The sequence below is a fragment of the Delphinus delphis genome, chromosome 14 (genome assembly GCF_949987515.2).
Source record: "Delphinus delphis chromosome 14, mDelDel1.2, whole genome shotgun sequence".
Lineage (NCBI taxonomy): Eukaryota > Metazoa > Chordata > Mammalia > Artiodactyla > Delphinidae > Delphinus > Delphinus delphis.
Window position 1 is genome coordinate 46,668,303 of NC_082696.1, and position 25,939 is coordinate 46,694,241.

The 25,939-nt window shown below is 38.2% G+C and overlaps 1 pseudogene; it reads left to right on the forward strand.

The window, feature by feature from the left end:
* The window catches only part of LOC132437145 (CWF19-like protein 1), a 105,652-nt pseudogene that overhangs the window by 11,475 nt on the left and 68,238 nt on the right, over nucleotides 1-25,939 (forward strand).

A 25,939-nucleotide genomic window follows, 5' to 3' on the forward strand; every position in this document is an offset into this window, starting at 1 on the left:
TGGTGTCCATACATATAGAGACTGTCATACAGAGTGAAGTAAGTCAGAAAGAGAAAAACAAATATCATATATTAACACATATATGTGGAATGTAGAAAAATGGTACAGATGAACCTATTTGCAAAGCAGAAATAGAGGTCTGCCTTCTTTCGGAAAGACCTTGTATGAGCTGCTACAAACGCTGTGTGTGGCTGGCTTCTGGTGTCAGATCCTTCAGGGTTTGCCTCAGCAGAGGGCTGCCTTCCCCATGGCACACCTTTCCCAGAGCGACCCAAATCCAAGGACTGATTGTGGAGAGGGTATAAAGGCTGGAGCTTTTTGCCCACTGGGGTACAATTTTTAGGGGTTGTTATATTCAGAGCATTCTGTAGGGTTAGCTGAGTCTTTCTTAGCCATTAATCAGTCGACCTAAGAAAGAAATGGAAAATTTTATTCAAGCCAAATTGAGAATTATAACCTGGGAACAGCCTCTCAGAAAGCTCTGAGAACTTTTCCGCCCATTAGAGGTCAAAGCACAGTTATATAGGTTTCAGACAGAGGGCTGTACATTGAATGACATATTATTGACAGTTCACACAATCTAGCGAATAGTGGGCCATGGGTCATCATGGCCCCTTACAAGATTAAGAAGGAATGTTATCTTTTAAGGAGTTGTCTTGTTGGTCTAGGAGAATGTTGCTGTTTGTGGTCAATCAGGTTTTTCTGTGGATGGGAGGTTTGGTTGCTGCATTATGCAGATACACAATGCACAGTAAAGGGGAGAGAGGAGGCCAAAGGGCAGAAAAAATTTTTCATGTTTAAATTTTTCTTTTCTTGCCATAAAATATGAATTTTATTTCATACTATGCATCACAAGTTGACTTCTCATCTGCGCAATCCTACTTCCTCCTCTTCCCTCCATAGATGCCAATCCCTAATAAATACCCTGCACACCAAACTACATCTCAGCACTGCTTCTGAACCTCCAGCCTGTGACATAAGGAGCCAGAAACAATCCACAGGCATAGGAATCCTGATAAATGACCACAGTCACACTATAAACCAGTGGAGATATATTCCATCCATTATAAGGTGCTAAGACAAATGAGTACATGGAAAAAAATTATAACTCACATCATACACAACAATCTACTGATTCACGATCTAAATTCAAAAAGAAAAACCTTAACATTTTAGAAGACTCTACAGGAGAATACTTTTAAGACCTTGGATGAAACTTCCATACGACAAAAGACACTAAATAAAATTGAAAGAGAAACCACAAGCTGAGGGAATAAATTTGATGCACATATAATTGAGAAAGCTGAAATTTATAAATATCTTTTATGAATCACTAAGAAAAGGCAATCAAATAAACAAACGAGTAAAGCTTATGAATAGTCAATTCACAGGGGCAGAAATTTAAATTGCCAATGACAGTGTAGAAAGATGTTCAAATTCATTAGCAATCAGGAAGGAGCAAAAAAAAAAAGGCAACAGGGCTTCCCTGGTGGTGCAGTGGTTGGGAGTCCGCCTGCCGATGCAGGGGACGCGGGTTCGTGCCTTGGTCCGGGAAGATCCCACATGCCGCGGAGCGGCTGGGCCCGTGAGCCATGGCCACTGAGCCTGCGCGTCCGGAGCCTGTGCTCCGCAACGGGAGAGGCCACAACAGTGAGAGGCCCGCGCACCGCAAAAAAAAACTGAAAAGACAACACTTCTCTCCTACTAGTTTGATAAGAATTTAAAACCTTGACAGCGTCTAATGTTAAACCAATTGGATTTCATATACACTGCTCATAGGATCGTCATTATTAACCTCTACAGAGCAATTTACCAATAATTCTCTATCAAAGTACATACACTAGTAACACTCTCCCACATTTTCACAGAGGCTCATACTAGACTATTTATTTAGCATTATTCAGAAAGAAGAATTGGAAACAATCTAAGTGGCAATCAATAGGAAATGGATAACTATATTTTGCATGTTCACAAAGGAATATTATATGGTAATGAATATTCATGAAATAAGATCATTGATATCATCAAGAAAAAGATCTTGAAAATAATGTGGAGAGAAAAAGGTGCATAAATATCTGTACAATATAATACTATTTACTTAAAGTTTTAAAATAATCCAAGCAATAATACATATTTTTATGGGTGTATATATAAGTAAAAGTGTTATAAAGACATAAGTAAGTAATAAAGACAAAACTCAGAGTGGAGGTTACTTTTGGGCAGAGAGGAGAGTGAGTGGGATCAGAGAAAAGTATAGAATGTCTTCAACTCTATCGAAATGGTTTATTATTAGTGTTTTTAAAATCTAAAGCTGATGCCATTTCTTCTATGCTAAGTGTAACGATGGTATATACTATTTAATCTGAAGCTTCTATGGCAAAAAACAAAAAAAGATTTTAAAAGCCTAAGTTAACAGATAAATGTCTATTAAGTTAATCCCCAGAGTTTTTTAAGAGAGATAATAATCTTTCAGCTCTACTGATCTTGGTTAGTGGAACTTATTAGGTCAACTAATCAACAAATATTGGGAAAAAATGGATACTCAAATGTTGGGAAATGACATACTAGCTGCACGCATAGCGCTCAAAATATAATTTTACACTTCTTTACATGTTGTTTATGTGGATTTAGTCTACATTTCAACTGAAACACTTTCCCTGTTTTTCTTGAAGTAAATGATACCTACCAATAATCTGGTATTAAAACAGAGCAAGATATGATGTTGGGTACGTTTACAATCTTTAACTCCTTAGGTACATGCAATATTACAAATGCCCTTTCACTTCTTGATACATTGTTCAATAAATAAGAACCGTTACAGCAGTCCCCAAACTTTTTGGCACCAGGGACCGGTTTCGTGGAAGACAATTTTTCTACAGATGGGGGCGGGGGGGGGGGATGGTTCAAGCGGCAGTGTGAGCGATGGGGAGCGATGGGGGAGCGGCAGATGAAGCTTCGCTGGCTCACCTCTCACCTCCTGCTGTGCAGCCCGCTTCCTAACAGGCTGCAGACCAGCACCGGTTCTCGGCCCTGGGGGTTGCGGGGACCCGTGCCTCAGGACACGTATTTTTAGATAAATTATATTTTTAATTTAGAATAAAAACTTTCTGCTACTTTGATGACATTCTATAAAAATATAACAAACATTAACTCAAGCAAATTTTTTACTTTATTTTGAACTACATTTTCCCTATTTTCATTGTATAAGAAAGGAAGAATAAAAAAGAGAGTACAGGAGAAAAAGGTATTCGTAACTGTTCTACCACAACAATAAAACTTTTGTTAATTTTTTTGTCTTGCATTCTAGTACTTGAAATAATTACATATAATATGTTGCATACATAATCAGAAATAGATCCATCAGGCATTTTTGCTTAAAGTAATTTGCCAGCCTTGCAGCCCAAAGTGTCCCAATATTTGAGTTTAACTATCTATTTGCATCTGCTCAAACCAACAAGCTCTCTGTGGGCCCAAGACTCATAATGTTCTCCAAAATCCATGTTTTCTTCCCCATAAACAAAACCCTCTCGCATCAGGCATAGCCTGGTGACTTATTCTTGCCAGTGGATGTGGGTGAGAGCGAAGTTTGCCTCTTCTAGGCCAACACAGTAAAGCCTAGCCGTGCTTTCTCCACATGCATTGACTCTGAGGGCTTAGGGGGCTGGACAGGCCACTGTAAGCCAGAAGGCTGAGTCCCTGAATGACTATGACTCACAATGGCCTGTGACACAAGCTAAAAGTAAACTTCTATAATGTTAAGAGAATAAGATTGCATGGTTTGCCTGAATAACAGCTAGCATTACTTACCCTAATACAATTTTTAAAAATAACAGAAGACACAACTTCACTTTTATAAAATAAATTCAACAGAAAATATTAACAGGAAGTGTCATCTTAGCAAGAGGCCTCTCATGATCACCTACTCACCCACACCTGGAACTCCCTACTCCTTTCCCTGCTTTGTTTCCTCCACGGCACATATCACCATCTGATACAGCACAAATTTAACTTATTCATTTCTTTATTATCTGCAGCTCTCTATTAGAATGCAAGGTCCATGAGGGAAGGAACTTTTCCCTGTTTTTTGCTCACAGCTTTATCCCCCAAATCTATAACAGTGCCTATCACATAATAGTTTCTTAATAATTACTGACTGAATATCTATTGAAGTACAGTTTCAATTCAGAAATTGTAAAATATCTAATCCCATTTAATAATCAAAACTTCAAATTATCAATATTTAAATTGTCTTTTCTCCCTCAGTTAGGGTCTTCTGTAGGTAGAAGGCCAGAGGAGAGGCAGTCTTTCTTCTCTTCTCCCACCTTCTAGTCTTCAGTCCCATTTAGCTGAGCAAGTTTCCTCACCCCTTTTGGGTTGGAGCAGAGATTGAGGAAGAGACTGGGCTAGTGTTGAAGGAGCAGAGCATTTCTGAGTTGACTGTTCCACATTAAGATGGATCCCAGCAGTCAGAGCCAGGCAGGTGCATAAAGCTGATGTATACCTCGTGAATTCTTCTGAGATCCCTGGGAACATTCCCACGAACAGGTGATTCATTTTCCTCTGTGCAAGTGTTCCTCCCTCACCCCTTCTTGCATTGATGACTTACTCTAAACAGATGCTCCATCATTCTTTCATGTAGTATTCTTGAAAAGAATTAAAAAGGTCTATAGGGCAGGTCTGTCTGTCCCCACTTAACCCACCTCTAAGCCCACAAGAAATTAGCATCCTTTACCCCAACAAAAGGCAAGAGGGTAGTCCAAACTTATCCTAGCATCAAACTCTTTTCCCTCAGCCATCAAAGCAGCTAGCCAGCCATCTCTTGTCCTCTAGATTTCTTACTGCAGTAAGAAACCAAGTTCTCTGTGTGACTCTGTTGGAGGCCCTCTTACATGACTTGAAAAGAATATAGAAGCACTTCTCCCCCACCATGGACACCCAGAAGAAGGTTTGACCAAAGGTCTGGGTATCCGAGGTCCAGTCAAGTTGACACATAAAATTAACCACCAAAAAGTCTTTTTAAAAAATACTGTCTGCCATGATGCATATATCCAAACTATAAATAAAAGAGAGTATAAGTCAAGGGTTAAGATCCAATCTCTCCTCAGTATGAAAATGATGATGCATTTTGCCAGGAATGTCTGCCCTAGACCTACCTCAATTCTCATTCATCCTACTTCTGTGTCATACACTGGTCCCCTTTCCTGTGCCCATTGATCTCTGCTTCCCTGTTTGAGAACTTCTGTGCCTACTGCTGAAACTTCTCAGCAGATCTATCTGCAGTTGTTCAGGGTCAGACTTGGAGCATAAAGCCTTCGTCAGCTATCTTTCTACAGCTCTCAGAAGCCCTACTCCTCATCTGCATTGCACAAAATCTTTGCAGCCCTAGAACTTCAGGGAAGCTTCTTGCTGTTACTGGGTTCTGAAAAATGCCCTGAGCAGCCTTCTGTTGCCAGCAACTGCTGTTCTTCCCTGTATAATTCTAAGTAAATGGGTTTGAGAATCACACAGTCCTGGCTTCAAACACTGGCTCTGCCATTTACAATTTGTATCTCTTTGGGAAATAAAATTAATCACTCTGAGCTTCAGTTTCCTCACCTAAAAAAATAGTTAAGACATGAAATATTGGTGGTGACAATATAAGAAGATGATGAATATTAAATATTTGGCACAGTGGTTGACACAGAATAGAATCTCAACTACTATTATATTGTTATTTTGGTGGTTATTGTTACTTATGTCCTTGTACCAGCTCGGGAAGAGGCCACTTTATATAGGCCACTTTAACTTTGGCAAGAAGAGAATGGCCTCTGGCCAGGGGACTCACTAGTAAGGCCACAGCATGCTTGACTCTGTGAGGCACCCTGGCAAGAGTAAGATATGGTAAGCAACTCCCTGGCCTGTGAGACAGGCCAAAAGTTTACTCTTTAACAATTTTTTGTTACATATTTGAAAGAAGACAAGAGAAATAACATTAATTAGAACCAGATATGCACCTGCCACACTGTTAGGATCTTTCTACTTTAACTTAACCTAACTGAGCTTCAGTTTACTTACTTCTAAAATGAGAATAAGAATAGTACAAACTTCATAGAGCTGCTGCAACAATTAAATGATATAATGGATTAAAATTACTCATAGTGCCTGAGTAAATAATTACTATAGATCATGAAATATCATTAAGTAGAAATATTTTATTTTAAAAAATATACATGTATATAACTCACTGCTTGATATTTGTCATAAGATTTTCTTATTATGCTTTGGGAAAATACAAAGAAGTGAAAGCTCATTCATCAAGTTTGAGTGAGCTTGAGGAATTAGTTAGAAGAGTAGGTTAAGTTATACAAGTTTACACTGTCCCTAAGGCATAGAGCTTAGACTCAAGCCCAACTCTGTACTCTTTTCAATGCACTACTTCCTCCCATACATTCATATAGGTTAATTATTCATAATTTTTAAGTGGTTCTTGTACTAGAAGAGCCCAGCAGTTAAAAAACTTTTAGTCTCTGGACTCTTTTAAACTCTTAAAGTTACTGAGCAACTAGTGTTCAGATCTTGGTTTCTAATACTATTTCTAATAAAAAAGGACCAGGTATCCCTGAAGAAATGGCTGATTCTAGGACTGGGGCAAGAAAGGTACAAGATGAGCCTGGAGCATCTTGTAACGCTAGAAAGTAAGGGAGTGGAAAATAAATAAATAAACTGACATTGATAGAAGTGTGTCAGAGGTATATAGGAGCCAATAGAAGGGTTGCTCAGTGGCCAAATCTGGAACAATTTGAGCAATAAAACAAATAAAACAGAAAAAATTATAACTCAGCATATAAAATAAGTATCCAACTTAGAGGAGGGCACAACTATTTTTAGTGCCCTTCTCTCTACCCATCTCCCCAAGACTCCTGCTGTGCAAAAAAACGAAGCATTCTGGTGATACTGTGCGTTGTTTGACAAGAATGTTAGGCAAGTGGCTCTTTCCCATGTGTGAAATAAGCCTGGGAAGAAGTGGTTCCAGTTTATGGGTACAGTAGTTGTGAAAGAAGTAAACATGTTTTCTAGATCTGTGAGATATTCCAGAGAGGCCAATCTGATAGGAGTAAAACATCAATCAGTTACTGAGATGAGGAAAGAAGAGTAAAAGGGAAAAGCCACAGAGATGGAGGGAGTAAGGGACATGAGCGCCGTGGAGTTTGGGGAAGAGCAGAATTCCCACAGGGCAGAAGTTAAGCTGTAATGCTCTCAGCGGCTATGTGTGGTCAGCAGCCATTCGTTTGCTGGTAGCTCCAATTTAAAAGAGTTAATTTGACCCAGTTACCATGGTGTTCGACTTTGTCCATCTTCCCACACCGAGTTGAAATTCTTTTCTTCCTGAAAGCTATGATGTTGGACTAAACAACACATCCTGTGGGGTACTCTTTGGATTTTAATGAGCATCTGGGAAAACCTGGGAGAGAGCCGTGTTCTCACAGCGCGAGGGCAGGCTCGATGCTTTCAGCTGTTGGCACCGTTCACAGTAGATAGTGTTCTCAGGAGAAAGAGTGTTAGTAAACCTTTATTTGTGTGTGTGTGTGTGTGTGTGTGTGTGTGTGTGTGTGTGTGTGTGGCTGCAGAGAATTGGCTGCAAAAGAGAAGTTCAATTCTCTTGTTTCTGAAAGCAGTAAAGAGGTTTCCAAATGACTTTCTCTAATGCATTTGGTCAGTTGCCCTCAGAGACTATTGTTTGAACCTCTCAAAATATAGGCTTAAAAATCCCTCTAATGTCTTTCATTACAAAAAAATCTGTTTAATATTTGAAAAGATGAATTTGTTTACAAATTTCACCGTTGCCCATATTGGGAATAAGATGGTACCCTGAGAAATTCTGGAAGAAGAGGTTGAAGAAGGGGGAGTTTCAATGAGAGTTGATGTAAGCTCTCCTATCCAGTGTAAGAGCTGTTCAGGAAAATTCTTTTGACCACTCCACCACACAATGATGGAGGTGCTGATGCTGGTATTCCTGGTGCTTTCCCAGGAAGAGAAGAATCAAATATAGCTAGAGGTAACTACAGATGTAGAGTAGCTCAATTTGCAACTCCGTACATTCTATTCCGTTCACCTAGAGTAACTTTCCCTTCTTATCCCAGGCCCTCTTTTATTAAACTCTTACTCATCCCTCAAAATCCAGCTCACTCTGTACTTCCTCAGGAAAGCTTTACCTAAGCATCAGGGAAAACTGGTTTATGCTATCCTTGTACTAAGACCTATGCATCTCCAAAACACTTTTATTGTACCTCGATTGAAGGCCTGACATCTTCTACTCTTCCACTTAATTGTCCCTCATAAGATTTGTGAAATCTTTTAGAACAAGGACCATTTCACTTTTTATCCCCAATCCTACTGCAGTGCCTAATATTTCTGAATGAATGAATGAAAAAACAAGGCAGGACAGAGAAGGGCAAGACAAATAAAGCTGAAGATATGCGACAAAATAGGAAGGAGGAACAAATAGCATAGGTTGAAAGTATGTCAGTCTGGAGAAGCAGACCAAGTCAAGAAAAGATAGAAGGAAAAACAAGTAGTATGAAGATATATGTTAAAGGACAATCAGTCTATATCATAAAAAGAACGTGGAGAAAATGGGAGGAGAAAGACAGAGGCACTGAGCTAGGGTAAAGCAGAGTCTGAAATGTCAGAAGGCCTTATCTCTTTATAGGGAGTCAAACTGGTGCCCTACGAGATAGAGTGCTGGACTCAGCTCCTAAACTGTTGTTTCTCCGGGAACTAGACTGATGAAGACCCTGGCAGAGGAATTGCCTTTGTTGCAGTCAGGGCAGTTAAACCTGGAATTGAAAGGAAAATGAGACCTGTAATAGCAAAGCAGTTATTTCCAGGGACAAGAGAAGATGTACATCAGTCTTTATTCCATGCCTACATTGCTTTAAATTGAGGACAGGAGTGGCCAAAGGGAGAGCTTAGTTCATAAGTTTTGGCCTGCCACAGGGGAATCGCCCCCAGCTCTGCAAATGTGCTCTGTATATGTGGACCATAGGCCAAGCTCTGCTCTACACGGGGTCACCACTGAATTTTGGAAGCAAACAGTATTATCTCATTTCTATCTTGATTTTCTACCAGATTATAATTTCCTCAGGGAAAGAGACTATGGGTGTGCTTCTGGAATCAATCCTGGTATGAAACTGATAGCTGTTCCTCAGAAAGTGATTGGTCCAACATGATGGTAGTCTCATTACTGGTCTAATTTGACCACATAAGTTAGCATTCAGCTAACTTATTCAGCATCTAGATTTCAGACCTTTTAGACCTATTTTCCTCATTGCTTAGTCTCTGCCCCTAATTATTCCATACTTTAACTGGGGGAGGGCTGATCATAAAATTTTATGCCTACATTTTTTCCTCAATTTTTTCCAAGTTCTCCATCTTACTGTTAATTCTATAAAGTCTCATTCTTCTTCCTCAGGACCTCTTTCCCACCAGCTCCAGCCCTCTGAAATCTTGAGTGCTTGCCCTCTAGGCTGCCATAGGCCACTAATGATGGTTCTTCTTATCTTTTATTGCTTTCTGATGTAGAAATTGTTTCCTGAGTCATTCTTTTCCTTAGCTGACACCATTATTTTGTTAATGTGCATTTTCAGATTTTTGAAGAAAGGGTATCTGGTGTATTAATTTTCCTAATCAGATAACGGCTATACTCTGCCATCACACTTGAACAGTATTCTAGGTAAGTTTAGGATTCTAGATGGGAAAAGATTTGTCTTCAGTGTTTGAAGGCATCATTCCTCTATTTTCTATCACCATAATGTAAATGAAAAGTCTTAGACCAGGCTTACTTTCCTTTGTAGCTTAACTTCCTTTTCCTCCCTAAAATTTTAAAAATATCTTATTATTATCCTTGAGGTTCTGAAACTTCACATTGATGTGTTTAGATATGGGTCTTTTTAGTTTATTATGCTCAGTGGTACACTGGCCCCTTTAACATTTATGATACATCTCCTTTCACTCTGAAAAATGTCTTTGCATTATTTCTTTTATAGTTTCCTCTCTCCTAGTTCTTCACTCTCCTTTTATTTTACTCCTACTATTCAGATATTGGATCCTAGCTTGAGATTCTTACACCTTTTATATTTTATTTTTGTACTACATTCGAACTGATTTCCCAAATGTTATCTTCTATTTCTTTTTTTCTAATTTTGGCAAGCACATTTTTAAATTGCCAATAGCTCATCTTGGTCTCTAAAAATCCTATTTCATAGTATGTTGTTCTTTTTCTGTGGTTATAAAATTCTCTTAAATCTCTCTGATTCTAATAATCAGGGTACATATATGTTGGGGTTTTATTGCCTTTAATTTCTTTTCCATTTCTTGAATTTTTTATTTCTATTGGGACCCATTTTTTTCAAGTTGCTTTGCTTCATCTTTCTCTTTTATACTGCACAATTGCCTTGAATGTTAGAGAAAACCTATCTGAATACATACATTTGTATAGACGTACACATATACATAATTATATATATGTATTTAAAAATAAAAAATATGAAGAGTGACCAGGAGTTCTTTGAGTACTGGAAGAACTTGTCAATAGGGCACACTTTGCTTTAAGATGAAGTGCCAGGGCTTCCCTGGTGGCGCAGTGGTTGAGAGTCCGCCTGCCAATGCAAGGGACACGGGTTACAGCCCTGGCCCGGGAAGATCCCACATGCCGCGGAGCAACTAAGCCTGTGCGCCACAACTACTGAGCCTGAGCTCTAGAGCCCTCAAGCCACAACTACTGAGCCCGCGTGCCACAACTACTGAAGTCTGCGCACTTAGAGCCCAGGTTCCGCAACAACAGAAGCCGCCGCAATGAGAAGTCCACGCACCGCAACGAAGAGTGGCCCCCGCTCACCACAACTAGAGAAAGCACGCACACAGCAACGAAGATCCAACACAGCCAAAATCAATCAATAAATAAAGTTATTTTTAAAAAAAAAGATGAAATGGCAGGGGGCTACTTTTGACAGTGCAAGTGTTCGAGTGAACTGGGTCCCGCTGCTTGCCGCTTATCAAATCAATACTTAAAGATGTTGATAGAAAGGAAAAGTGCCTTTAATCAGAATGTCAGCAATCTGGGGAGATGGGGGGACTCAACGTCCCCCCAAAACCATCTGCGAAGATTCTACTTGGCCGTGAAAGGTTTAAAGGGAAGTAGTCTCAGTTAATCATTGAGATAGGGGGTCAGAGTCATCACCATTCCCCACTGCGTGCAGGCAAGTTAGGCAAAGAATTGTGTAATTAAAAGATTTGAAAGGTGTGCTTGGGCTGGAGATGAGTAGAACATGGGGGTGCCCGGTTTAAAAGTTAGTTACAATATAGCTTTGCTAGAGTGACAAGAAAAGGGGCTTCCTGCTGAGGGCAGTTTTTTGCAAAGAGCTGCTTACACAAGGATCCAAATTGCTAGAATGACAAGGACTTACCCTGAGGTACATCCAAGCTAGCTCTCCTCTTTCTCTTCTTTGATTTTGACCTGGGCTAAATTCAATAGCTACAGAAAGGTCTTGTGAGGAAGGGGTTTAATGTGGTTGTCTGTTCTCTACACAGACCTTTAACAGGCAATGAGACTGAGCACAGGCATCCAGAAAGATAAAGAGAGGACAGAGGGAAAACAGTGTCCAGGAAGCCAAGAGAAGGATGAGCTTCAAAAAGGAAGAAGTGCTCGATCCTACTGCAAATAAACCAAGTAAGGTGCTCCATGACGCTGCCTCCTGGTCAGTACTGATTGTTCTCTGGGTGGCATTTGACCCAAATTGGGCCAATAAGTAGTCCCTTTTTCTCTCTTAGATTTTGTTTCTTTGTTATTTATTTAGTTTAGATTGAGGAAAAAGAGTTAGTATAGTATCTCTCTACTGGCTTTGGCTGTAATATTTAGGTGCTGTCATTACCCATGTTTCCACCATGACATTAAAGCTGGTCTGCGGTGAGAGAGAAGCAGGGAGCCCAAGAGCAAAGAGAAATGGAGCTGAGTGATAGAGGGCATCCAGGCTTGTCTGAGATGCTCACTGGACTTTCTCTTCTCACCATGTTGCCGTGTTCTTACCCGTGGGTTCTGCGAGGTACTCAAGCTGTCTTATAATACATTTCCCTTTGCTTAATCAAGCCTGGGCTATATTTATGTCATTTGCAATTGAAAGAGCCCTGATTAAAGCAACAGTATTTCTGCTATCATTTGTCTCAACTTTAAAATGTATTAATACACTACAAAATCTTTTTAAAGAATGCCTAAGTGAAGAAGGAAAAGAAGCTTAAAAATGGCAAAGGAAATATATATGACTTTTCCCTAAAATGTGGACCATGAAGATTGTAAGAGCAAATTTTCAGAGAGGTACCACCCCTTCCAAGATGATAGGAACATTATAAATAAGTTACAAGTAAGTACATTTTAGGGCTGCATATTTGGTATGATTCTAGTTTCATAAAAACCTGATTTTTCAGGTTTCAGTATTATACAGGGCATAAGGTGTGCTTAAAACAGAATTTTGCTAGGAAAAAAAACTGAGGTCTATACATTAAGCCTTAAGAAACTCTTAAATGGTAGTTCTCCATGTTGACCACTTGTTTTTTAAAAGATGTGATTCACTGCCTTTTTCAAAAAACTGTGCTTGTAAGGTACCTACAAGAGCAGAGAATGGCATTCTTTCGTTGCTGTGGCAACAGCAGAATGAGTGAAGCAGGAAAGTTAAATACTTAAGCTTCATCAGGAGCCAACAAGAGTGGAGGGGGAAGGGTGTTTCATTTATATTCTGAGACACGTAACCAGTTAAGTGATGATTTCTGCTAACTTCTGGCTCCTTCAGGCTATCTATTTATGGACTTCATTTACTCAAAGAAAAAACCCAGGAGGCAACCCTAAGGCTTGACAGTTTACTAGCTAGAACCAGATTTGATCTATATTTATGTCTATCTGTTTATACTTTTTATTTCTTTACATATTCATACAGAAAAGAACATAGCACCTATATATTAATAACCCCTCAGTCTCTGCATTTTCTGGGTGTGTAAACTAGGGATGATAATAAACCTACTTCATAGAGTTGTTACAAAAATCAAATTTGTTAACACATGTAAAGTACTTGGAATGGTGTCTGTGACACAGTAACTGCTATGTAAGTATTAACTGTTTTATCAGTGGCACAGTAGACCGTAGCCATTCACAATGTCAACCTGAAGTACAGGCTTTAAGGTTAGAGGGAGGGCTGGCAGCAAGTAGTAGCCTGACCCTGAGAAGACACTGCTGACTACTGGAAGCTTCTGGGAGTTACTGTGCATTCATCCAACAAATATGTATGAAACACATGTCATATCACAGTACTATGCTGTGTGGTAAAAGAGATATGAAAGTGAATGTGACATGGTTCAAATATCCTTTAGGAAAAGCATAAGAAAAAAGGTGAAAACATAGGAGAAAATGGGGGATAAACGATCCTGTATAAGAGAAGGCAGAAATATATAGTATGAAGAACACAGACGGAGAAGTTGGCCTTGAACACAAAAATAGACATTTAACCATTGTTGCCTTCCTGAAGGGCAATAAGGATGAGAATGGGCTTTGCCAAATTTGCAGGTTGGCTGGACAAGCCAAGAAATGGCAATGAGATCCCACCTAATGGGCTCAATTTTCCCAGTTTGTCAAGTGGGCAAGTTATCTGCACAGGGACAGGTGGAAGAGGGTTTTCTGGTAACCTGAAGGAAAGTGGTGAAGGTTTGAAATAGACATTTAGGGGAGTAAAAGTGGAAGCTAAAGCAGGAAAAAGGAAAATGCTGAGAATCACAAGGGATCCAGATGATGTTGAGGTCCTAATTTTATGGGGACACCATTGTACAAGCTTATTTAGTTTTCTCAGCAGTTTTCTACTAATTGGGTAGGGGAAAGATAAAGTGGATAGTAACACTGACCCAGAGTTGGGAATTTGCCTGTTATGTACAGGGAAAGACTAACAATAATACTAACAACAATAATAATACTTATATAGAATCTGCCATACGCCAAACATTGAATATTACATGTGTATTACTCCTTAATCATTACCCCTTCTACGTTTATGACCCATAGTGCCTCCTGTAGATACGTGACTTGTTTAGGACAGTGAAATGTGAGCAGAAGTGGCCATGTGCCAGTTCTTAGCAGAAGCTTCAAGGGGAATCCTGATTCAGCTAGAGTGCCTGCTCATTTCCCACTTCCAGACAAAACTGGTTCCTTTAGTCTGAGTCCCCAGAATGAAAAGACACATGGACCAGATCCATGGCAGCCGACCCACAGCCTCTAACATGTAGCCTGAGCAAAAAAACAAATGTTTTTTAGAAGCTACAGAGACTTGAGAGGGAAGAGGTTGTTTATTACCCAATTATTAATTGTAGATACTAGTCATCCCTATTTTACATACTCCCTCCCTTTCAAACTAAAATATAAGAATATTTTTGACAGTCAGCGTGCCAATAAACACTTTGGGCACCTATGTAACATGACAGGAGGTATAAATAAAATCAATCTGGTTTATCACCTTGGAGAAGAGACCCTGTCACCGCTTAAGAGATTGTTTCAATTGACCGAACAACAGGCAATGAAGTCCTAGACTCTGGCAGTGGCAGAAAAATGGAGAGAAGAAAAGAGATTAGAATGAAAATAAGAATGGCTTTGATGTATCAGAACAAATAATAGGAATCAATTTAATTGAAAATAATCTTCAGAGCAAAAAAGGTGTCAAGAGTACACTGCTTTAAATATTATCAGCTCTCTCGCACAATTAAAGTTGGTGCTGTGCCATTACATCTCAATTGTGGAATTTATAGCTTGAGACTTATCCTGAAATCAGTTCTCTGCTGATGTTTTCACCAACTCATTGATTCTTGATCTTTGTAGACTATAGAAGCTGGGAGCAAAACAAGATTGGATAATGAAGAGAAGATCACATGTCTATCCTAAACTCAAGGTAATCCAGTAAAAAGTCTACTTCATGCCATGGAATCAGAATCCTTTTCAGGATGTGGAGGGCGATCCAAACTGTGTGTTTAGGGAAAACTTGGTTTTTCAGCCTGAAACTAGCCTGAAAGGTGATGCTAGGAGGAAGTGAGACTCACGGAGAGACTGAAAACTGAAGGTGGGAGGAAAGGGAAGCACAGCACCTTCTTACAACATGGGCCTCGTGGCTCCTTATTTTGTTGATGTTGCAAACGCCCAGTTGCATCCAGCTTCAAGAATAAATGCTATGTAATCCCAAAGTTAAATATTCTGTAAGACCTTCCCTGCCCTAACCCTGGTTTTTATTTTCTAACTCCCCTCCCCTGCCATCACTTTATTTGCTCTTAGAGCCCCCAGAGTCTGGCATATTGTATTTTTACATGTATGTTTATTGTCTGCTCCCCAAGAATGGCAACTTCATGGGGGAAGGAACTTGTTTTTGTTCACTGCTGCACCTCCAGAATCTAGAACAGTGTCAGGCATTCAGTGAGCAATTTAACAAATATTTGTTGAATGAATGAATGAATAAAAATATCCACGAACCAAAACCTATGAGCTTGAGAATAATCCTGGAGAAAAATGCCTCCTTGTATGCTAAAACAAGGCAAACAAACACTTTTAAGAAAACAAAACAAAGGAAGAGCCTCTGGTCTTGCTCTCCACAGATCCAATCCCTTCTCAACACTACAGCCAAGTGATCTTTCTAAAACCCAAGCCTCATGATATGCCATCTTGTTGCTTCAAATTCTCAAATGGTTTTGCGTATCTTTGAAGATAAAGGTCACGCTGTTTGGTGTAGTATGGTCTTCACAGTTGGTGAACTGTTGGTCTTCACAGTTGGTCTTCACAGTTCCTACTCAGGTTTATCACTCTAGGATCAACAAGTATGATGCCCTCACATTCTCTCTGTTAAGTCCACTCATAAGAAATGACTGGTGTATTCTTATCACGTGTTTATTCCTGCTTACCTCACTTCCTTCCGGGGATTTATTTACCTGCCCCTGTCTGTCTTCCTATGGCATCAGGTAAAACCCAATCACAGTACTTATGGCAGGAAGAGGCTTCCATGTGCTTAAAAGCAAACAACAGGTAGTTCTAGTTCAGCTACCAATGATGTCACACTTGCTGAGAGGGATAGGCGACCTGAGAGCAAAGTGAGGTTGCTTGGGACAACAGAAAAGGAAAAAACAGCTTTTAGAGATTGTTTGGATACAGGAGAGAGAAAGAAGATACTCTAAGAAGCTGAGAGTCGAATAAGAAAAATAGTAGAGACATTGTAAGGTGATTTACAGAAAGCTTGCTGTGTGGGAATTCACCATCACCTCACAAAAATCCTTCACCAATGATATTCTCCTGCGTTTTAGGTGGTGTTTTTAGAACATTATATTTGCTACATTGTGTGCATGTGTGCATGGGTGCATGCATGTGCGTGTGCTCTGAGAAAGAGCTAGGGCTGTCCTATGGTCCTGCCTGGAACTCAGTCCTCTTATGTAAGATTTCTAATAAGTGAAGCCCTAAGGAGTGAAAGAAGCGTGTTCTGAGGTGGGTGATGCCCCTGGTGTTGCTTCTAGTGAGGAAAGGCTGGTCCTGAGAGGAATCTGGAATCTGGCAGTCAGCCCTGGTGTCTCACAGGCTCCAGGACAAAAGGCCAGTCTGTCAAGACAGAGCCAGAGAGAGCTGAGCAGAGGCCACCCACATGGATCCCATCTCCTGTGGCTGCTGATCTAATTAGCTGCCTCACCTCACATATCGTAGGCAGCTTCGATGCAGGGCCAGTGTTACAGTCACTTAATATCCAAGAGTTCAGGCCAAATAAATGTTTGTTGAGTGAATGAAGTACGTAACCTGGCCTGGAACCTGTCATCAGTAATATCTAGCCCACACTACAGAGAAGAGAATTTCAATAATATTTAGGACTATAAAAGCTTCACCTAAGAAATGACAAGCATAATGTGACTACCACCAGGGCCCCTTCCATAAGCTCAAGGTTTATAAAATTTAACTATTTTATGTTAAATATCCAGACAGAATAAATATGGGTTTCTTTAAATTTCATGGTGGAACCAATGCCTGGACTACTAAGGTGAAAGGCTTTGTTGTTGCTTCTACTAAAATTCTACAATGATTGTCAAGCGTTCTTTATTTATATAACACCCTAAAGCAGGGAGGGGGGACACGGTTAGTGCTGAAACAGAAGAGAAAAAATTGTATGACGCCCCTGTGAGTTACTATCTACTTCAGACACGGAAACAAAGAACCTCTTGGAAATAACTGTGGCATTGAAAACCAAAGTTCAATTTCAGAGCTAGGATTGAATGTCAAGCTCATGGCTTCCATTTCGTGGCTCAATCCAAGACTTAAGTTTATCTGCAATTGATTATCACAGCTAACCTAAGTATTACATCATACTTTAAGTCCTATGGGAGGACACTCTTAAAACCTTATTCACTTTCCACTATCCTAACATTTTTTTATGACATTTGACTCACCTATCTCATTCTAAAGGCTTTCTAAAATGTAGAGATTTTGCAGCTAGTCTTTTATTTTGCTAATTCTTACATTAAAAAGTGAATATATAGGGAACTATATTCAATGTCCTGTGATAAACCATAATGGAAAAGAATATAAAAAAGAATGTATGTACACTTTGCCGTATAGCAGAAATTAATACAACATTGTAAATCAACTATACTTCAATTTTTAGAAAGTGAATATATAGATACCAAACATATTAAATTTGATTTTTTAAAATACACTTTTTAAGTAAAGTTTTCTTAACTGCCTGAAAAATAGCTAGCACTTATTGAACCAGGGTACTTTAACATACGTTAATTCTAATTACCACAGCGACCCTCTTGAAAATAATTATCATTATACCCATTTTAAAAATGGAGAAACTGAGGCTCATAGTATCTAAGTAACTTTCCAAGATAAACCCTGCTAATTTGTGGCTGTGCTGAGATTTGAACCACCACCCGCCTAATTCCAAAGTTCTTGCCATTTCTCCCAAACTGTTACAGCAGATAAATCTGGCAGTCAGGAAATATTCATGAATTAAAAATCTTTACCAGTGTTTTCAAAACTGCAGTGTTTTATGTTTCTATCTTCATGATTTTTGTCATATCAGCACTTGAGTGGCATTTGCTTATACTTTTCTACAAATGAAGTTACCTTTAACATGCTTATTTTATAAAGAAACTATTGCTATAGAACTGAAAAATCACTATTACTTGTTATAAATAGACTATAACTATAAAAATAAATAAGATGAAAAATGATGCTATCAAATAGAAATTAAAGCATAAAATAAATAAATGCATGTAATATTGAATCTAATTAATTTAAAAACAGAATTCAAAATAATTTCCGCAATGATAAGAATAAAACAATTTAAGATTTAATCAGGAATGAAAGGATAACGGCTTGAAATCATTCAAATTTTATATCAATGTGACAATCTCATTTTTAGTTTTGTTGTGACTTATCATTGAGAATTTCATCTCATGTGTGTGTGTTCTAAAATTGTAGAAGGTATTGAACTGACTTTTCTGATAGGGTTGGACACTGAGAAATCATTCCTAACCAAAATGGTGTGACTGTCATTCAACAAACCAAATAATGTCTTGAATCTCTTCTGAATGTGTCAAGTTTGGGTTAAAAAGGTGAAAACAAAATCTGCTTCTTAGCCACTCATAAATGTAGTCTTCTTGAGAAAAATGATTAGAAAGTTTATCAGGTGTTTCTTAGTACTTCTTGGGACTGTTTAAAATAACTATCCTTTAGTATAGTGCCCCTGGATAACTTTATAACCAAGGGGTTCAGAAATAATCACAGGCATTCAACTCATCTTGATCAAGATAAGTAGTCCACTGATCCAGTTTTGTGATTATTGCAATTACATCTTCCGTGGTAATTATTGATAAAATCTCATCTTTTGAAAAGATAAATATTTGGTTGTTCAAATAAGCAAATAAATCTCAGGGTATTGGAATTTTCAAAGCAAGACATTGATGTCATATGATCTCACTCCTCCAAAAAAAGTGAAGTCCCTCAGACAACCTTGACAAGAGAGGACTTTCTGAGAAAACACTAACCAGAGTTACTTCACTTTGAGAAGAAAGTCCAAGATGTATGGGCCTACCTATCATGACTGATAAATTTAACAACCTCAATAAGTGCTCTTGAAAATCTCCCTAGGTTTTCAAGGAGGGAGAGCTCACTTGAACTTGCACAGGGAGTAGAGTTTGTTTTTGCTCTGGGTATGCCCACTTGAATCCAGAAAAACATCTCTAAGCAGAGGATTCAAATCACTCACAATCTACTTTGTACATTGTAGGTCATCACAAACTTACTACTGGGTTAAAATTCTCTTCTTCAGTCGCATGAATTGTCAAGTTTAGCAAAATAACATATTTTAACGGATGCCCTTGTGTTCACTTCTGTTCGAAAGAAAAATATTATATATAAAGCTGAGTTCACAACATAAGTATATCCATAAGTCTACAATGAATTTCTGGCATAAAAGCTTATTTGGGGGGCATAGTTATAACATTACCACAATCTGTGCTATTTTATAAAACCCCCAGATCATCATCTTTTCCAACATTTATTTTCTAGAAGTTTTTATGTGTCTCACCAATAATATTTGTAAATGTAGATCAAGCAGCAGTTTTAAATAATTGCCTTTAAAGGTTATGCTAGTTTTTAATAATCTACAGTCCCACAAAAAAATAAATAGATAAATAAAACTACAACAGGATAACAACAGATGTTTTATTTCCAGTTTTTATTGAACTTATGGCCTATCAGAGTTAGCAGCTCTTGCCTTTACTTATATGTTACACTATAAATGAGGCTACTGTGGATTCTGCATTTTCATCCTGGTCATATTGTGCATGACTGATCAGGAGACTTGACTATCCTTTTACTTGGTGAAGAAAAATTCTATAGTTTTTCCTGGTGTTCATTGTTTGTTTCAAAATTGAACTTGAGCTTGGTGGATTTATCTTAGAATTTGAGAGTGTCCTCAAACATAATGGAATATGTTCACTCTGTTACCAGTAATAAACATTCACATTTCAAATAATTTTCATCACATTGTCAGAATTATTACTTTTCACTTGGTATTTTATGACAATAAATAAGATTCAGGCCGGTTCATTCATTTTGTCCTCACATCTATCTGAAGGCATGTGGCTGATTTCATCACACTCACCACTACTGCTAACATTTTCATCACAAATTTCATCTTTTCTAAACTTAAAAATGTCTTCTCTATGATGGATAATAAAACTCTACCATAGAGCTCTAATTTAAAACTATGCATATTAATACATTATTCCCACACCTAATAAGTTTCAACATGTGGAAACAAGGTTTTAATGAGCTACAGAGATGTGAAACTGGATGTGTCTGCTATGTACACACAAAAAAGCACAGAGAACCATTCTGCAGAGAACTGGAGAAAGAACTAGTTTCACAAGGAATAACAGGCAAAAGACCATATGGTCTCAGTGGAAAAGAGATTGAGACAATAAGTGTGTTAGATGCTGACAACTCTATAGTTTCCTGTCTCATCTCTCCTGAGACTTGATAGCACTTTCTGCCCTTGGGTTCTAGGAGATAGTTTAATATCCTAACGATAAAGTTCCCAGTTTTGCTTAAAGTAACTCGAATAGATTACGGTTACTTGTAATCAAATGAACCTTTTCTAAAATAATTTCTGACCTACCTTTGTGTTTGGTTAGGTTAACTGAATGGCTATGAACACGCAATCCAAAGTTAAATGAGTTTCTGTAGACTCAGAGTATGAAATCTTTTAAGAATCATTAGCATGAAGTTATACTATTTTTAATAATAAAATATTTTGACTTAGGCAATAGCCTCCCCCCCCACCAAAAAAAACCCTAATGGTGTAGTTGGGAAAACTGACATAAAACGAATACAGCCAACGTACAGGGTTACTGAAAATTTTATGGCCAAGAGAAATCTCAAGAATCCTCTGATAATTTTGAAAGATTGATGTAAATTTACTGCATAAAAATCCTAAATTCAGGAAAATTGAAAGCCAGAGACATCAATTGTTATAATCAATGCAAGATTTCACCATAAGTTCCTTAAGGTCCTGGCAAAACTACAACTGCTTGTGGCCATGCATCTCTCTGACTGTCCAAGAAATCAGGGTAGATGTGCACCACATGCGTAGCTCTTGACAAAATCAGGCCTACAAGTCTGTTCTGGAAACATATCATTAACCACTGGATATACTTTTTTTAAATCACAGCATATGTCCTAATACAAAAAAGGGAATCCTAAAATAATGAAATATACAGTGTATTGGCTTAATTTCAGCAAAACCAAAGAAAATATAACTAGCAAAAAGCCTAATCATATTAATGTTTAAACGCAGAAATCAGTGACCACTTCCATTCTCAGAACTAATAGTGATGTTATATAAAACCCTTATATTAAATAAAGTATTCTCAAATTACCTGCACATGTTAGACCCAAATAAACACTACTTTATTTCCTTTCCCCCAATCTTTGGATAAAAGATTAGCAAAACTCTTTAGAGGACACAGATTAGAGTTTAAATTTTCCCAATATGAAAAATATACTTGGAGGGTGAAAGAACTGGCAAAAATAAATAAATGAAAAGCCAAATTTATAAACATGACTTTGTAATTAAATCCCTTCCTTAAAATAATCAGATTGCTTTAATCGTATACTCTCATATTCAAACTTAACTGATTCTCATCTTTATGGAAATTGAACTTAACTCCAAAACTTCAAGGTATGACGATGCATTTGTGTGTGTTCTCTTCTAATGGTATTAATCCCTTGTCCTTAGTAATTATCTCTAATGTTAGTTGGAGGAATCTCTCCAAAATATATAGCCTTAGGTATTACTTAAGGAAATTATGTTAACTCACAGTTCTGATTTTAATTTAACTATTTTTAATCTATAATCACATTACCCATTTGAAGTTATATTAATTCCAAGAATGTGACTTTGGAAAAAGCTCTGACTACATATATGGAGAAAGGATTTTTTTAATTTGATATCGAAGAGTTCAATCTCTGGCATTTATGTTATGAAAGCCATTGCCCTTTTGAAAGTGGTAAGCCCTTCCTTCCCTGGGGTTTCAGCTGCAGAGATATATGGAATAGAAATACGCATACTTAGGTCAGAGACCTATTTTATAATATGAAAATAATTATGGATAGAAAAGTCCAAGTCCAGGAAAAAAAGTAAATTCCAATGACTCCAAATATATATTTAAAACAACAGCAAGGATTTGGAGACAATCCGATATTTTCAGGAAAGGACCACTTGGCCATTCTACCACCTAAGAATGGTTTAGTCATTCAGGCTAGCACCCATCCAAAGAACGTCCTAGCTCCTGGTTTACAGCATCACACCAGATACGAGAGGAAATGGAATAGGGTTGATGTATTAGTCGAATGCAATTTCATGAAGTTCAGTTCAATGACAATGAAAATTCCAAACACTGATGCCATTCCCGAACCAGCCCCTTTTGGTCCATCTGGCCCTCATTTAGTGGGCCTACTGCTCAGAAAGTCTGGATATCCTAGAAGCCGTACACACAAGAGCCTGCTGGAACCACACCAGATTTCACAAAACCTCTTGGACCAACTAGTCAGTATCCATATTTTATCCAAGGACATATACTATGCTGGTCTCAGGCCTCAAAAACTGCCCTGGAAACAGAAACAGTAACTAACATCTTCTCCAATAATCTCATTTATATTAATAAGTTGTTAATGAAATAGATAGCAAATATAATATTTTGTTCATTTTTATAGACAGAGATACTCAGAGACACAAATTAAGAAACTTGTCTGTTCTTGTCATCTACATTATAGTAGCAAAAGTTCTAGCATCCTTTCTCAAACTCATGATGGCTTCCAAAAGAACGCTGTCACTTGCTCTAATTCAGAGCACACTATTTCTGGCCTATGTGTGTAGCTGAAACCGCCCTTCACACAGGTTGTTGGTATGTGTGCCCTGACGAAGGGAGATGTTTTTATAAAATCTAATTTAAACAATGACCCAAATTATAGCCTCCCTTGACTCCCCAGAGTTCAATGGATCTCTGAGTTGCCCAGGGTACTTGTCTTATAAAAATAATTGAACAACAACAACAAAAAACCCAACCAGTTCCATGTTATATAATCTCATATACTCTCATGAAAAACTAACTTTATTGAAGTCATTTTATTTAAACTATTATGTTCATTTTCAGAGATTCATGTTTTCCCTTATGAAAATGAAATCATAACTTGGGGCTGGCTGTGGTGCTTCTTCTTGGAACTTAGGTATTAAGAGGCAGGGTCCTAAAGGGTCTCATTCATTCAGGCACAGCGTGTATTAGAGTCAAATGTTTTTTGCAATTGTTCACCATTAAGCCTTGCCTTTTGGAGACAAGTCCATGGCCTGGGTGTTACACCATTCACCAAAGAATGTGAATAATACTCATATAGAATGATAATAGTGGTATAACAAGGCAGCTCTACTCAGTTACTGAGCACCAATTTTGTGGCATGTTCTGTTTTTAAAAACCAGAATTTTTTAATCATTAGAAGTTGATCCTATTAAATGATTTACTTGACCAAGCACTGAGAGTATTTTCTTGATAGTTCAAGTTGTGAGAATTCCATACTCAAAGTATTTTATTTTAATTTGGCTTCTTTGGGGATACAGATTTGTGAACATTAATTATACTGGTAATAAGGCAACCTGAGTTGAGATAGGTCCATAGTTCTCAAATTTGAGTGTGCATCAAAAGTGTCGGGAGAGCTTATCAAAACAAAGATTGCTAAATCAGAGTTTTTCAATAGGTCTGAGGTGGTGTCTGATAATTTACATTTCTAATAAGTTCCCAGGGACCACATTTTGAGAATCTTGAGATAGAGGGCACATATCATCATAAACTTTTAAGAGAAAAACCCAGGGGAAAACAGTGAAACAAATTTTCAGAAGAGAATTTAGGTAACCTTTCTAAAATTTAGGGTTGCCAGATAAAATACAGAATGCCTAGTTAAATTTGAATTTCAGCAATTCAAAGGAATATCATAGAGATGACACTGAAATGGGGTTACAACTTCTGAGTAATGCTGTCAGAATTGTAGAACTCACCAGAGAACCAAACTTAGGCAGTGGTATGTGAGTTACCAAGTGTAGGAAATTTATAGAAAATTCCCCATGGAATGGCAAACTGTAATTTTGTCTGTTTCCGCATCCTCCATGGCTGTTTGCTAGAGGCTTCTACCCAGCTTCACCAGCTAAACGGGATCCCCCAGGATTAGTCACAACCCAGGGTCCTGAATTAAGGAGGCCTTGAATCTTCTGCTATAGACTAAGTGTAACCATAAACTTGAGCAGTGCAAGAGAAAAGAACTTGAACTGTGTTATAACATGTCATAGAAACAGTACAGGAATGGATAAATTTAAAGGCAAAGATGGGCTGCCATTTATATGAAAGGCCATGCACTGAGAGTTTATATAGATTCAAAGTCCTAAAGGCAAGTATGTGTGTGCAGGATTGTCTCACTGTCCTAAAAGGAAGGCATGGTCAGAATTTCAAGGACTAGGACACATATCTTTGTGTAGTGAGTGTGAAAAATATGTTCCATCTTCACGATAAAAGTAGGAGAACTATTCCAGCAGGCTCTCTACTCCAGGCCAGAGGAAAGAAACTTGGAGGCTCAGAAGTTTAGTTCACATAAGGGTAACTTACAGACAGACAGAAACTAGTAAATAATATTAAATGGCATGGTCACCCTAAATAGGTCCCCAAATTCTCACTGACAGCAAAGTCAATTAGGGGAGAAGGAAAAGGAGGTAATTTAGTCAGACATCATGGAGAAAGACTGACAAATGGAAACCAGGCCTGAGACACCGTGGTATCTGTAGGGAAAAAGGAAGCTATGCAACTATATGCCATAAACACAGAAAACCAACAAGCTGGTCCTAGTGCACAGAGATAAGAAAGTACCCCAATCTTGGTTGAAGATTACCCACAAACTTGCTTCTTATATGTATGGTATAGTGGTACAATGCTAGATTAATATCCTTGTTTGTCCTTTTACCTCCTGGAATTTTTCAGACTTCAACGTACTTAGGATAAAACCTGAACTTCCCCCAACTTTACTTTGGTAGTGACAAAGACATAAATTTAGTGTCTAACTGACCCAAAGCATCTTTTCCTACTATAACCAAAGAAGTCAACCTTGGAAGAGAGGAGCTTAAATCTCCATGTTTTCCCCATCTCTCAGCTCTAAGATTTGAACATGAAAATACGAAGGCCATACTCTGATCATGGCACTATCTCCAGAGTCTCCAAAAGGACTCAGGTTCAACTAGAAGGAGAAAGAAAGCGAGGGAATGGACTCTAAGTAAAAGGAGTACCAAGGCGATCCAAACAAATATCATTCCACTCGATGTGAAAGATCTCAAATATGCAGAGCACTGAAGCGAAATGGAGGACTGTATTCACCAGCAATGCTCCATGAGCATTTCACATAAGAAAGTAATCAGCGTTAAGCAAAGAACCTTTTGTGCCATTGACCATGGAGTCACCTGGTCCTCTAGCCATCTTAGAAATCCAGCACATCAGTGGGTCAGGAGCATGAATCCCAGTGGCTCCTTGTGGCCAGAAAGTGGTATAGTGTGACAGGGTATGTGGAGGATAGGAAGGGGTAAAGGAAATGAGTCAGCTAAACATGAGAAAATCAGAGCTATTTCTAGCTACTGTTCTTTGTAGGAAACTTCATGGAAAGGGTATGATTTCTGGGAAGCTTTATGTATTGTTCAAATAAAACCATACATTCATGGTTTGTATAAAACCCCAAAGTCAGTCCCTTTTAAAAGATAAACTATAAAAATCAACATTATTCTTTCAGGTTGCTGGACTGTGGTTGTACATATGTTAT